The sequence below is a fragment of the Molothrus ater genome, chromosome 21, assembly GCF_012460135.2.
Source record: "Molothrus ater isolate BHLD 08-10-18 breed brown headed cowbird chromosome 21, BPBGC_Mater_1.1, whole genome shotgun sequence".
Lineage (NCBI taxonomy): Eukaryota > Metazoa > Chordata > Aves > Passeriformes > Icteridae > Molothrus > Molothrus ater.
In genome coordinates this window covers 9,353,850-9,367,373 of record NC_050498.2, presented here as the reverse complement: position 1 = coordinate 9,367,373, position 13,524 = coordinate 9,353,850, and the positions used below count along the sequence as shown (strand labels likewise).

At 45.6% G+C, this 13,524-nt stretch overlaps 1 protein-coding gene across 10 annotated transcripts in view; it reads left to right on the top strand.

Moving 5' to 3' along the window:
• Nucleotides 1–13,524, top strand: part of BCAS3 (BCAS3 microtubule associated cell migration factor) — a 301,144-nt gene that overhangs the window by 127,431 nt on the left and 160,189 nt on the right. The window lies entirely within an intron of this gene.

Below are 13,524 nucleotides of genomic sequence, written 5' to 3'. Positions count from 1 at the left end.
ACAAGGGCAGCAGCAGAGCTTTATGTTCCACTGCAGCTGTGCAGTGTCTGAGGGTCCACACAGCAGGATTTTGTCAAATAAAATCTCTCACAAGTAGAATTATTAAACACATAGCATTAGTCAAACAGTCAAGTCGGAGAGGATTTTAATCTTCAGTGATTTGAAAATCCCTGGAGACTCCTGATTGGATTGAGGTTAAACTGTAAAAAGAGACTGTAACACATACAGAAAGGGGTTTCTGAAGGTTGGTTTAAAGAGAGTTAAAATAAAAGCTCCTGTTTCAGACTCTGTTTGCTGTTTGATATAAATGCTGAGTCCAAGATACTTCATTGTTTGCCAAATGAATTTATTTGGGTATTACAGGATATTTCATATATGTGTTTATAACAGAGTTCAATAGTAACCACATTTACTTTGGATATTGAGAATTGTCCTTATAAATTCCATTTCAAATATTTAAAAGTTGTTAAATTAATTCCTGTTGGGCTTAGACAAACATCTGGTGTTGGTTATTGAAGGGGAATTTTGTTTGTTTTACTGCATGGCAAAGTAATTTTGAAAATAATTGTTTGATACAGAAGAAAATATTAATGCATCAGTTATGATTTTTTTTTTTTTTGCCTAGTTCATCTATGCTTATTGCTTGTAAAAGGTTCCAAGTTGGAATCACAGGAGTGCTTCAGGCTGTATATGTGACACTTGAGATTCAGTGATTAATGGCAGAGCTGTGCCTCACTATCAGCTGATACAGAGGCAGATATCAGCATTATCAGGGTGGGGATTTTCCCTCCTGTGTAGGAGCAGTGCCTTCACCTGTAACAGGGATGTGCAGTAATTCTGAAATGTGATCATCCTGTAACTGTGGCCCTTCCTGAAGCTGTGTTACCCCATCTACAGCAGAAACAATGGACACACAGAGCTGTGCCCCTTCCATGCTGAACAACTTCTCCTCAGGTGTGGATGGGGCTTTAATATGAACTGACTCATGTGATGTGGTGAAGCCTCATTTGTAATGCCTTTAACATGTGTGTCTATATTAAAATTGCCAAAATCCATTGTATACATTGTTAGGACACTGAGAATATATTTACTGTGCAGCAGTGACTCAGTTTGGTTATAACACTTCATAAGTTTCTTGTAAACAATACATGGCTTTTGTCAGGGACATGCTGATGGCAGAATTTTATTTACTTCATCCAGACAGGTTGGGTTGGAGTTGATTTTTGATTCAGGGATTTTAGCATCTCTTTACAGGATTTGTATTGCCTGATCCTCACTCTTTCCCATGCAGAGCCTTAGGGGTTCAGTTTCTAAATTGTGTGGTGGTTTAGGGGTGTGAATTGTTGCAGAGTAAAGGAGACACAAGGAAAATACATACACTGTTTTTGAGATTTCAAACTGTTCTTGTAACAGGGCCCAGCAAAGGAAAGAAGAGTATTTTATGCTTATTTTCTTCTCCTCCCACTTCTGAGATGTGCAGAAAACTCCATTAATCTCAGCTGTGGATGGGAAGGGTTTGCTTTTAGCACCACTCATGTACAGCGTTGGCTTTTTGTGTTCCAGTCCACCACTTGAAGTGTTCTCATTTCCTGCTCTTCCCACGTTGCTGATGTTCTTTATGGAAAAGACATTTTTAGGTTTGAAGGATTTTTAAGTAGGTCATAAATTTCTGCTGCCTGAGCTGAACCAGGAAGTGATTGTTGAGCTCTGGGCCTGCACTGGGGCCTGTTGCACTTTATGAAGATGTTATCTGGAGCTTTGATTGCCTGTTGCTTGGAGATGCAACCGTGTGGCGCCTCCGCTTATCTGACTCATCACTTCTCCTTCCTATCAAAGGACTCCAAGTACATGTTTATCATCTCCATTATCCTTCTGCCATCCCCAACAGCTTCCTTCCCTCTCCCCCTTTGGTGACAATTCTGTTGTTGCATTTATTAAGCAGTTTGTGTGCTTTGTTGTTTTTTTTTTAAGCATGTTTTTTTTCCTCGTGTGTCTGTAAAACTGGTGTGCTAAGGACAATCTCATAAGATCACTTGGAAAAGTCTTCATTTAAAAAGTGCAAAACTCTAATGCTGTTATCAATAATGAAAATTTAGAGTGGCATTCTCAAGGTGGATGGCTGAATCTGTAAAGGTTACTTGGATATATTTTTAACATGTATATTACAGTTTGGTTCTCTCAACTCAAAATTCTCCCAAGACACTCTTATCTGGTTTATTTTTTTCAAGAAAAGTTTTCAAAAATTCAGTCACCTAAAGCAACTGGACACTTGTCCCTCAGTGCACGTATTTGAGTCATATGCATCACAGAGAGAATGTAGCCTCAAGGATGAAATGCACGGTAATTCCAGATGCTGCTCCAGATTGGCAGTTGGAAATGTTAAAGGGGGACAACAGTGAGTTTAAATCTCTGTAAAGCAGGAAGCCTTTGGTGATAATGCAGCAGCAGAACCACTGCAGAGGCAGGAGCTGCTCCCTGTGAGCAGCAGGCAGAGGGTGTCTGTCTGTCCCTCCTCCCCAGAGCTGTGCTCAGGCTCTGGGCTTGGCTTTGGGTTAAGCCTTAGGAAGTCAGGTTCTATTTATGAGCCCAGAAATGAAAGAGAAACCTTAAAGAGTCCTCCTGTGTGCAGGTGATGCTGCAGCTGAAGGTCACATCCTTACACACCCACACCAACCAGGCACCTCTCTGAATTTCCATTCTGTGCCCTGTGGAGATGATACACATCATATGTGTCACATACCTGAAAAACAACCTGGTGGGGCTCTCTGAATAATGAGAGATGCAGAAACGAGGGGTATGGGCAGGTTAGGATATCTGTGCAGTCAGCTCTGAGCTTCCAGAGCTGGAAAGGCTCCAGGGAAAGGATTTTGCAGCAGTTGCTGCTCAGGGAGTTTGCCCACACAGCTGCACTGAGTGTTTCCCTTCAGCTGCACCCAGGGGTGGGCTCAGGTCCTCAGGTGTGCTCAGTGACTCAGTCCTGCTCATTTAAGAGAAGTGGCTGCATCTGTGTGTGTGTCTATGGAAAGCCTTGTTTGTTCCCTCACACAAAGAGCTTCTGGACACTTACCCATCAGCCCATTTGGTTGCATTGCTAGTGCAGGATGAGAACATTGACAGAGGAATTGTCTAATCTCTTTTTCTGCATCAACCTCTTCCTTTCCTGATGGGAGGAGATCACAGAATAGAATCATAAATCTATTTCTTTCTTGCCTAGAATAAATGCAGAAATTGAGTGGGAAGGATTTCAGTGAATGGCATTTTTTAATGAATAAAATTAATTTGTAGAGGAAAAAACGATCCTGAGGATTCTTTTCCTCCTCATTAATTGTGTGTGGGGTGGGGGGAACCTTAATGTTCTCAACTGAAACCTGGTGAGTGCTGTGCTGCAGGGGGATGCACACATCATTTTTTAATGAAGATTGTTTATTACTGTTGTATGAAACTCTGACAATACTAAGCTCTCTTCTGGTTACTTCAATCAATGCCCACTTAAAATCAGCTTGTAATTTAGTACTTCCCTCTCTTTTGTGTGTGACTGGCTGGTCATGGACAGAGAGTTCTGCCTGCAGAGGGTTTAATGAACAGGAGAATTGACTGGGGCTTTGTGGGGGAGGGAGTTGTCCTTTTATTGCTCATCACCACACCTGTGAGGCACGGACCACGGACAAACTTTTACTGTCCAGCAATGCTCTCACTTGGAATTTAATAAACACTTATTCTGTCACACCTTAAACCATCTGAGCTCCTTTCTGTTGTATGCACAATCAAATATTTATTCCCAAACGCTGTAGAGCACAAAGTGCTGCCTGGGAGCAGTGCAGATCAGTTATTCAGGTAGTAAAGATGTGTGAATGCAGCTGGCAGATGAAGTCACCACCATTGTGAATTCCCAGGCTGTCCCTGCTGCCACAGGCAATGAATGCCAGGGCTGGGCTCCCCTTGCTGCAGGAGCTCGGGTGTCAGGGCTGCTGAGCTCCCTGCCATGAAATGGATCCGGGCTGCAGTCCTTGACCTGAGCCTGTAATTACCTGCCTGGGATAAAGGTGGTTTGTTGTGGCAGATAGAGATTGCACTCTGGGCCGCAGAGGATAATGCTGAGCTTTGAAGGCAAGGAAGGGGTTTGGCCCCTGGGCTGTTCTTCACAGTAATTGAGAGGTTTTAATAATGGGCAGAGAACAAGCTGCTCTTAGGGGGCATCACCTGTTCAGGAACACAGAAAAACCAACCCAGCACTGCTTGGTTTGTAGTTACTCATCCTGTCAGCCTGAATTTACATGAGTTTAAGTTATGTTTCTTTCCTGGAATAACTCCTGTGCTGATCCTGTTAATGTATCTATTTAAAATGCTTATTATGTTACCTATTTGCATAACATTTTATGCATTATTCCCTGACTAGTGACAGCATGTGGGATATCTCAGGTATCTTTGTTTCCTCACATATGCCCCTGCTCTCTCCATCCAGCTCATCTGCCTTGCTAAGTGTGTGTGTGTGTGCATGAGCTGCATAATGCAAAATTCTGGTACTTAGAATGTTTTCAACTTGATTTATTTCATCTAATTTGAGAAAATGTTATCTGATGATTTTTGAAGAGAGCCTTAAGACAGAAGTGACTCCGCCAGGCTCCAGGATGGCAGTGCAGTGTCCATGATTACATCTGCAAACAGCTATGCCCTATAGACTGGGGAGATGTGAGGAGAAATTGAAATGACCTGACACTCCTGATGGGGCACTTGCTGCTGGATCACTGCCTGGACTGGGAAAAGACTCAGCTGCAGGGGTCCATGGAGCAGCATTAATGTCTTCAAACACTGGTGGGTGTTTTCTGGAGGCAGGAGAAGTACACTGGAGAGGACAGCCATGGGAGCAGTGAGTGAGAGGCAGCAGAATCATTAGATGCTGATTTAATTTTCCACCCTGTGATGATTGTGGGTGGTTTAGTCAGTTCTGGAGGTGGCAGCTCACTCCCCACAGCACAATGTGGTGATGTGGGGCAGCTTTGCCCTGCAAGGGACAGAGGAGACTCCTCATCCCAGCGTGCCTGTGGTACAGCTGAGCACTCTGATAGTGATTGAAGCAGTTCATCTCTTCTGAGATGGTTGCATTTCAAACCAAGCCTGTATCAGCTTAAAAACCACTGCTGTGTGCATCTGATTTCAGTGGTGGGAGTGAAAATCAAAACTCAGCAATTTCTAGGCCCTGCTGTGTTGGGTGGAATTTGACTTTAAGCAGCTGAGGTTCCTGGGGTGCTGCTCTCCTTGTTCACCTGTCCCAGGGGATTTTTGGCCCAGCAGTTCCTGTGTTGGTGTCCCAGCTCCCCGAGCGAGCTGTGACCTCCCCAGCATGGTACCAAATCCAGGGCAGTGGGGCTTTCCTTCCCCAGGAAGATGAGTTGCAGTGGGGCCCCGGGGGCCCTGATGATGGTGCCTGGCACGGTGCTGCTGCTCCCAGACAGTTGTTCCTGTGTCACACAACCTGCCTGACGTGTGTTCAGGGCTCCATTAGTGCAGCCCCTGCAGTGTCTCGCTGCTCAAGTGTGAGCCACCACCTTCCAGTTGGAGAGGCACCTTCAGTTCACATCAGCTGAAAAATTGCACTGGGCTGGAGCATGGTGTGAGCACAGAAATGCCATGGGTTTGTTTAGAGGGGAAAAAGAATCTTGTTATCCTGGGTGTTTTGTGCTAGTTAACAAAAACTCATTCTAAATACGAGATTCTGATGTGCCCCTTAATTATCTTTGATTAGCAGCTGTTAATGCTGTGTGTAGGTAGCTTTAAAGCTCTGAAGAAGTGGGAAGTGTTGATTCTAATCATATCTGACACCACAATCTTCTGTGGAGCAACACATGAGCTGGGATTCCCGATGGGCTCCTGTAGGATACAATATTTATTATAGCTGGAGATCTAAGAGCTCCCAGCTACTGTTAACTTACAAGAGATCCAGAAACCTCAGTGTCTGTACTTGTGTTTTGAGAGATTGCACAGAAATAACACACCACTGGTATTTGCAGGCAGCGTGTGCATTGACATTTCTGCTCTTTTCCTCCACTGCTTAAAGGAGGCATTTTGCAAATCTTTATATTTTCATAAGCTTGTAACATATTCTAAGCTCATCTATTAATCTAGGCTGCTTGAAATGGCCTTAAAATGGATGTGCAAACTAAAAGAGTATTTGACTTTGGAGTGACTATTGTTTCAGGGAAAGGTTTATTTGTAATCAGTTTATAATAGAGACATTTTTATTTAGTGATTTCATTAATTAGGCTTTATCTTTCAAAGTATTTGCTCACCATTTCCCATGTTTGCTTTGAAAACATCTAAATAGGCCTCATTATTTCTTGTTCTCACTTTGGCCTGCAGTCTCTGTTAGATGTTAATGGTTTCAGCCATCAGGATCCTGGTTCTGGTCCTCTTGAGATCCTCCAGCTTGTCCTGCCCTCTTTCCAGGAGGTGTTCCACAGCATCAGCCCTTGTCCTCAGGGCTCTGCAGACCCTTCCTTTTGTCTTTCAGCTTCCTCCTGCTGTAATTTTTTATTTTCACCACTGTTAATCCAAAAGGAGCAGGTTTTAGCAGTTGTCCATTGGAGTGTGATAAGGATGAGTGAGCAGAAGCGTGGATTTGGAGATATGACACATAAAACTGAGCTGTTTGGCATGATAAATTAGCCAGGCATTTCATCTACTCCAAGGTGCAGTTTAATACCTTGAGGGTGTTCCAATCACAGCCTCCTCACCCTGGCTACTCACTGGAGTAAAGATGTTCTCTGCTGGGAATAAATATTTATATTGAAGTTGAAATACAGCCTGTTGGTGCTCACTTGTGTATATATTTTATTGCCTTGGTGACGTAAGGGGTAAAGAAACAGATGGAAAATATTTTGTTTTCCTTAATTATCCACCACTGTGGGATAGCCATTGGCTTGGGGCTGTGGCTCCTCCCCTGCCTTGGACTCCATCCCTGGCATCACCCCAGGCAGATTTTAATAGTTCTTTATCTGCTGCTTGCATTGCTCTTAACTTTCACTTTTTATTACAACCCAGGCTAAATTGGGTGCTGGTTACTGCTCCAGGAGAGCTCTGAAAAGCCAAAGCTGGTGCCAGCAAGTGGCTGCTGCAGAGAGCAGGGAATGGGAGCAGGGAAAGGAGGCCCTGATTGTCACCATCCTCCTCCTCAGCTGCTCTGGGTGCAAGGAGAGTCCTGGAGGTCCCAGCCTCCAGCTCTGGGGTTTTATTCCTGCTTGGAGCAGCTCACCTGGGATGTCCTCCTTCCAAAGGGAACATGGAGGCTCTGAGTCTCTTCTCTCACGTGAAGCCCAGCACTCCCTGACTTAAACCTGGTGCTGCTCTCCTTGTGGAGGTGAGAACAAGCAGGGCACACTCAGCAAGGACAGAAAACAGGTTTGGGATTTTGTCATCATTGTCCTGGGATCTCTCCAGGTGAGAGGTGCTCCCTGAGCCCTGGTGCCCCAAGGCTCTGCTCCATGCAGGCCTGGAAAATGGAGCAGGGGGAAAGCAAAAGGTGCTGATATGAACAACATATGGTTTCTGCTGGAGTTTGGCCACAGATTTAAGGCCTCAGAGTGGATTCCTGGGGCCTTGGTATCCTATCCCAAAACCAACACACAAACCTTTCCAAATACATTTTATAAGCTCTGTGATTGTAATAGTGCTATCAAAAATCCCGTGTCCCCAGGTCATCTGGGGTGCAGAGCATCCTCTCCTGAAATCCCAGGCTTGCCCATCCTTTCCTCCCTGGCATTTCCCTGCAGCAGCAGCAGCAGGGCAGCCCTTTGTGCCTGGTGTGGAGCAGCCTGGGGCCCTGCACAGCTGCTTTCCCTGGAGCTCCCTCACATCTGCTCAGGGCAGGGCTCCCTGCCTGGCCCTGTGGCACAGCCCACCTGGGCTGCAGGAGAGCTGCTGGCTTTGTGAGGCTCTGGCACAGCTTGGAGGAGTGGGAGCTGCCCCTGCCATCCCCTTTTGGGCTGCCTTTCCTTTCCATGCCTTTTGTGCTTTTGCTGTGAGAAATGGCACATTTGTAGCATCTTTGAATTTTGGGGCACTCAAAGAATCCTGACTATTCACTCCAGGAGAGTCCTACCTACTTAATTTTACCTTGATGCAAAAAAGCAGAAAGCACTGCTGCAGTAAGAATCTTGCTAGCTCCTTACAATTCCCATTAATTGGGATTTTCACCTGGAGGTGAGAACAAGCAGGGCACACAGAAAACAGGTTGTCTGTCCTTGCTGAGTGTGCCCTGCTTGTTCTCACCTCCACAAGGAGAGCTGCACCAGGTTTAAGTCAGGGAGTGCTGGGCTTCACGTGAGAGAAGAGACTCAGAGCCTCCATGTTCCCTTTGGAAGGAGGACATCCCAGGTGAGCTGCTCCAAGCAGGAATAAAACCCCAGAGCTGGAGGCTGGGACCTCCAGGACTCTCCTTGCACCCAGAGCAGCTGAGGAGGAGGATGGTGACAATCAGGGCCTCCTTTCCCTGCTCCCATTCCCTGCCTCTGTTATTTACAGCAGGAATGCTGAGCAAACCACTGAGTACTCTACTTTTTGCCCATCACTTAAAATATATTTAAAAAATAAGGATGATTTTACTTGTGATTGAATGTAAGATGTGGTAAATGGCTGTAGATCATCTGCAACGTTTTTGTGTTGCTGGTGGATTTTTAACAAGCAGAAAGTTGCTGTGAAAGAATTTGGAGAAGCAAAAAGTGCTCTGGTAGTCTTTTGGTTTTGGTGTTTGTATTTAAACTCTAGGGAAAAAACCCAAATAAAAGCAAACCAACGCTCAGTATACAGAGAAATGCTTGCAGGGAGCTGCATCTTAGCACTGAAGTTAGATAAAAAATTCACTGTATTGTAAGTGAACCATTTCCCCCTTGATTTGTGTCCAAAATATGAGGAAAAATCTTGCAGCTGCATTATGCATTTTACAAAAGAACATATGCATGCATTTAAATCATTTACATTTCATCTTTGCTTTCTCTTATTTTTAACCCATATTATGGTGAGTGACAGCGTGTTTGGAAAACTGAGGTTGAAAGCAAAGTTTAAACTTTGATGCCCAGTAAGCTGAACTGCCAGCAGTGCTTCACTATTTCATGATTTAATTTCAAAGTTTGGCTTATGCTTTTTTCTTTTCTCTCCAAAGAAATATGATTGAAACTTTGTGAATCTGCCTGACCAAAAAAAAAATAAAATTAAATTGTACTGCAGTTGGTTTGTGCTGGTCCTACAGTTCCTGCAGAGGAAGGTCCTGGGAGGATGCACAGCTTAAAGATGATCAGGGCTCAATGAGATTATTAATTGGTGATCATTAGGTGGTATCAAATATTCCCCATGCTATAACATGGTTTTTGCTGGGGGCTGAGGAGGGGAAGGTGGAAGGGCACCAGCTCTGTCTGTGTGGCCCTGTTCTGGCCCTGCTCTGTTGAACTCAGAGCTGCTCCACTTCTGCAGCAGGAGCTGACAAGGACTGGGGGTGGGATGGGCTGTTCAGTGCCATCAGCAGGCAGCACTCCCCCACTGCTGTGCATGAACAAATAAAATCCAGCTTTATTGGCCCACTTCTGGCCTTTTCATAACCCTTCAGTGAGGGATTGTGCAAGGCGTGAAGGGAGAGCGCCCGCTCGGGCCACGGCTCGGGGAGGGACAGGGAGTGGGGACAGGGGACAGGTGAGGGCTGTCCCCTTTGCCATGGACAGGTGAGGGCTGTCCCCTTTGCCATGGACAGGTGAGGGCTGTCCCCTTTGCCATGGACAGGTGAGGGCTGTCCCCTTTGCCATGGACAGGTGAGGGCTGTCCCCTTTGCCATGGACAGGTGAGGGCTGTCCCCTTTGCCATGGACAGGTGAGGGCTGTCCCCTTTGCCATGGACAGCTGAGGGCTGTCCCCTTTGCCATGGACACGTGAGGGCTGTCCCCTTTGCCATGGACGGCTGAGGGCTGTCCCCTTTGCCATGGACAGGTGAGGGCTGTCCCCTTTGCCATGGACAGGTGAGGGCTGTCCCCTTTGCCATGGACAGGTGAGGGCTGTCCCCTTTGCCATGGACAGGTGAGAGCTGTCCCCTTTGCCATGGACAGCTGAGGGCTGTCCCCTTTGCCATGGACGGCTGAGGGCTGTCCCCTTTGCCATGGACAGGTGAGGGCTGTCCCCTTTGCCATGGACACGTGAGGGCTGTCCCCTTTGCCATGGACACGTGAGGGCTGTCCCCTTTGCCAGGATCATGGAACTGGGCTGTGCAGAGCAGCAGCACCATGCAGAGGTACCCAATGGTGCTGGGAACTGGGGTTTGTCACCTTCCCCTCGTCCCACAGAGCTGCCCTGGTGTGGCACTGCCACCAGAGAGGTGACAGGACACGATGACACCCAGACCTTCCCTGTGAGGAGCCAGCCACAGCCTGGGCTCTGTCACACAGCCAGAGCTTGGGTCCATGGCTGCCTCTGAGCCCTGGGGTGGGCAGGGACAGTTTGACACACACAGAGCCACAGGGTGTGCTTGGAAATGTAGATTTGGAACTGGGATATTTGCACTCATCTCTTGGATTCAAAGGGAGTTTCATCCCGAGCAGCTTGCAGAAATTTTTCCTCATTGTCTTCACCTTCCACAAGAGTTAAACTTCCAGTTCTTAATTTATTTTGTTGGTAAAGATTGACTTATAATTGAGGATGTCACGTGGAGGACCTGTAACTTATTTGTATATCCATCCTTGCATGTTTAAAACCAAGTCAAGAAACTAATGAGGTTACAAAAATATTGCTGATCCTGAAGCAAATACAGTTGGAGAACATATGCTTTGGTTTTACATTTCTGCCTGTAAAAGGTGACATGTCCCGTGTTTGTCATTTAATTTAACATTCTATATATTTTTAAACGGCTGTATGATTTGAAATCTCCAGATGCCAGGCTTTGTGCTAAATGAGCTTGACAGTTCAGTGATGTGGAAGGCCATTATCTCACCTTTGTGCCTCTAAACTGGAGCCACTTGCCTTTGCCTGCTCATAATGCATTTACTGCCTTACAGCCCAGGAATTTTTAACACCTATTGAAAGCATTAATTAGCTATGCCACACTGATGAGCACTTTAAGTGAAAAGCAAGAATTGATGCTGCTCTTTGAGTTGGTGTTTCTCCCACTTCAGAGGATAAGGAGTACCTAGAGAAATGCAACCCCCATATCCTCAGCACACTCAGGCTCTGAAGCCCTGACTGTGCCCTGGCCATCAGCACAGTGACAATGCCACATCTGAGCTCCTGTCCCCATCCCACCCCTGTCTGTGCCTGGGACGTGAGGCCATGTCCTGATGAACAGCTCTAAATGGCTCCATCCCTGCCAGCTGGTGCTGTCTATGAACCAATAAACCAAAATTCAGCCTTTTGCATCCCATTACTGCTGTCCTGAGTCAGCAGGTCTCAGATAGGATCATTTTTCTCTTGGAAAAGGGATAATCATGACTTGGCCTGTTGAGTTTCAGTAATACAAGAATAAATGTGTCAATTGGATCTTAAAGCTCAGCAGCCTGAAACTCTCTCTATTGTCTAAAGGAGCCTCCAGTGTCTTTGATCACCATTTTCTCCTCTTTCTCAGCAATCTTCCTGGTTTTCCCCATTTTCCTGGGCCCTTGTGACAGTGTTCTGTGCAGATCCCAGCTGTGCTCAGGCACCAGAGGGTTTGTATGATTAGTCAGCATTTGGTTCCCATATATAGCACAAGTAAGTCTGGAGAAAATATCCTCATACATATTTCCAGGCAATAGGATCAAAGCCCTCTCTAGGTTCTCAGCTTTAATTTATCTCTTCTTGCTTGCTGTAGAAGGAGCATCAAATGGAATCCATGTTTGCAGGAGGGAAGGGAGCACTTTACTGGGTAATGCTGGGAGCAGCATTCAGCCCAAAGCTTCAAATCCTGCCCTTTCTTCCTCCACAGCATTGCCAAGCTCTGAATTTTGGACTTTGTGCCTATGTTTCTACCCAGCTGTGCCTTCTTTCTTTGAATCCTGGGACCTCTCCCAGTTTTGTTTCATTTTTCCTCAGATTTTCCTCTTGCCTCCAGTCACAGCTGCTGGAGCACATCTTCACCTTTGTCATGGTGTTTTCTGTATTCTTAACCCCTGTCTTGGCTCCTTTTCTGCTCTAACACATGCCCAGCTCACACCCTGCATTGAAGGAATTCTTGTTCCTTTCTCATCTTTGGAGTTTTTTGGTAAATTCCCCCAACCTCTCCCTACTCCTGGTACCTGTCAGTATTTCCTGGAGAAGTGGCTGCCCCATCCCTGGAAGTGTCCAAGGTCCAGGGCTTGGAGCAATCTGGGGTAGTGGAAGATGTTCCTGCCCATGGCAGGGGGTGGGAATTGATGATCTTTAAGGTCCCTTCCCACCCAGACCATCCCATGGTTTCATTTACTCCTCCACAAGAAGCAAAGATCTGGAAAGTAAAATCTGAACCTTTTCCAGATCTCCACTCCTCCTTCAGGTGTCAAATCCCAAAGCTGGGACCCACCAGAAATGTGAGAACTGACAGCTCCTGGAGCAGGGTCTGTGAGGAGTTCCCTGGGCAGGTGGATGTTGTGGTGTTAGAAATTGTATTTATCTCAGCTTCATTGGATCCCTTTTTCTGTATCTTTCTTTAGATTCTCACAGCAACAATTTGTAAACGTGGCTGTTTCTGCAGTGGGCACTGCTGGAGACAGCAGAGGTGACTGTCATTAGTGAGGAAGCAGAATATTTTATTTACACAAATCCTGCAACATTTTCATCCAGGGAAGTTCTCTGCATTTTTACTAAGTGAGGAAACCAAGACATTCAAGACCTTTTTACATCACATTTTCAGAAAGACCTTTTTTTTTCCCTCCTGATAGAAGATCTGCATTAAAAAACCCCCACATAATTAGTTTGATTTCAGTCATCTACTCAACATTTCTAAGGCACTTGCCAAATGATCCCAGGTGTGGGATTGCAGCAGGTAATTTCCTGCTCTGTATTTTTGTGGGTGATTTTCTGGGTTAGAAGATGATATCAGCTCACCTGGCCCCTCAGTGACAGAGAAATCCTTTGTTTATTCATTTAGTAGGCAGATTAACCCTAATGAATCTGGCTTCCTGGAAATAGATACAGGGGACAATAGCAGGGTGAGGAGTGGGGAGAAATGGGGCAAATTCCCTTTTCTTTCTTCACTTGGGAATAATGGTGGCTTTCAGAGCAGGGTGTTTTAAATCCAAAAGGAACGTGAAATATGTCAGCCAGAAATTCCTGATTTTGAACAAAAACTTTTCCTTTGTGCCTCAAAGAGCTACTGGGGCATTTCTTAGTGTGCCTGCTACAATTCTGCCCTGCTGAACCTGTTGGAATGTTTTGCCCTGTCAAAAATTAGGATATAAAGTGAGCATCTGAGATACTTCCACTTCATTGTTGGAGGATCTCAGTGTGTGTTCTCTGGCATGTGAGGTATTTGTTAATTAATATTTCTGTAAATTAGAGGTTCATCATATAATCTGTGTGAGTAAATCATCCATTATACAAGACA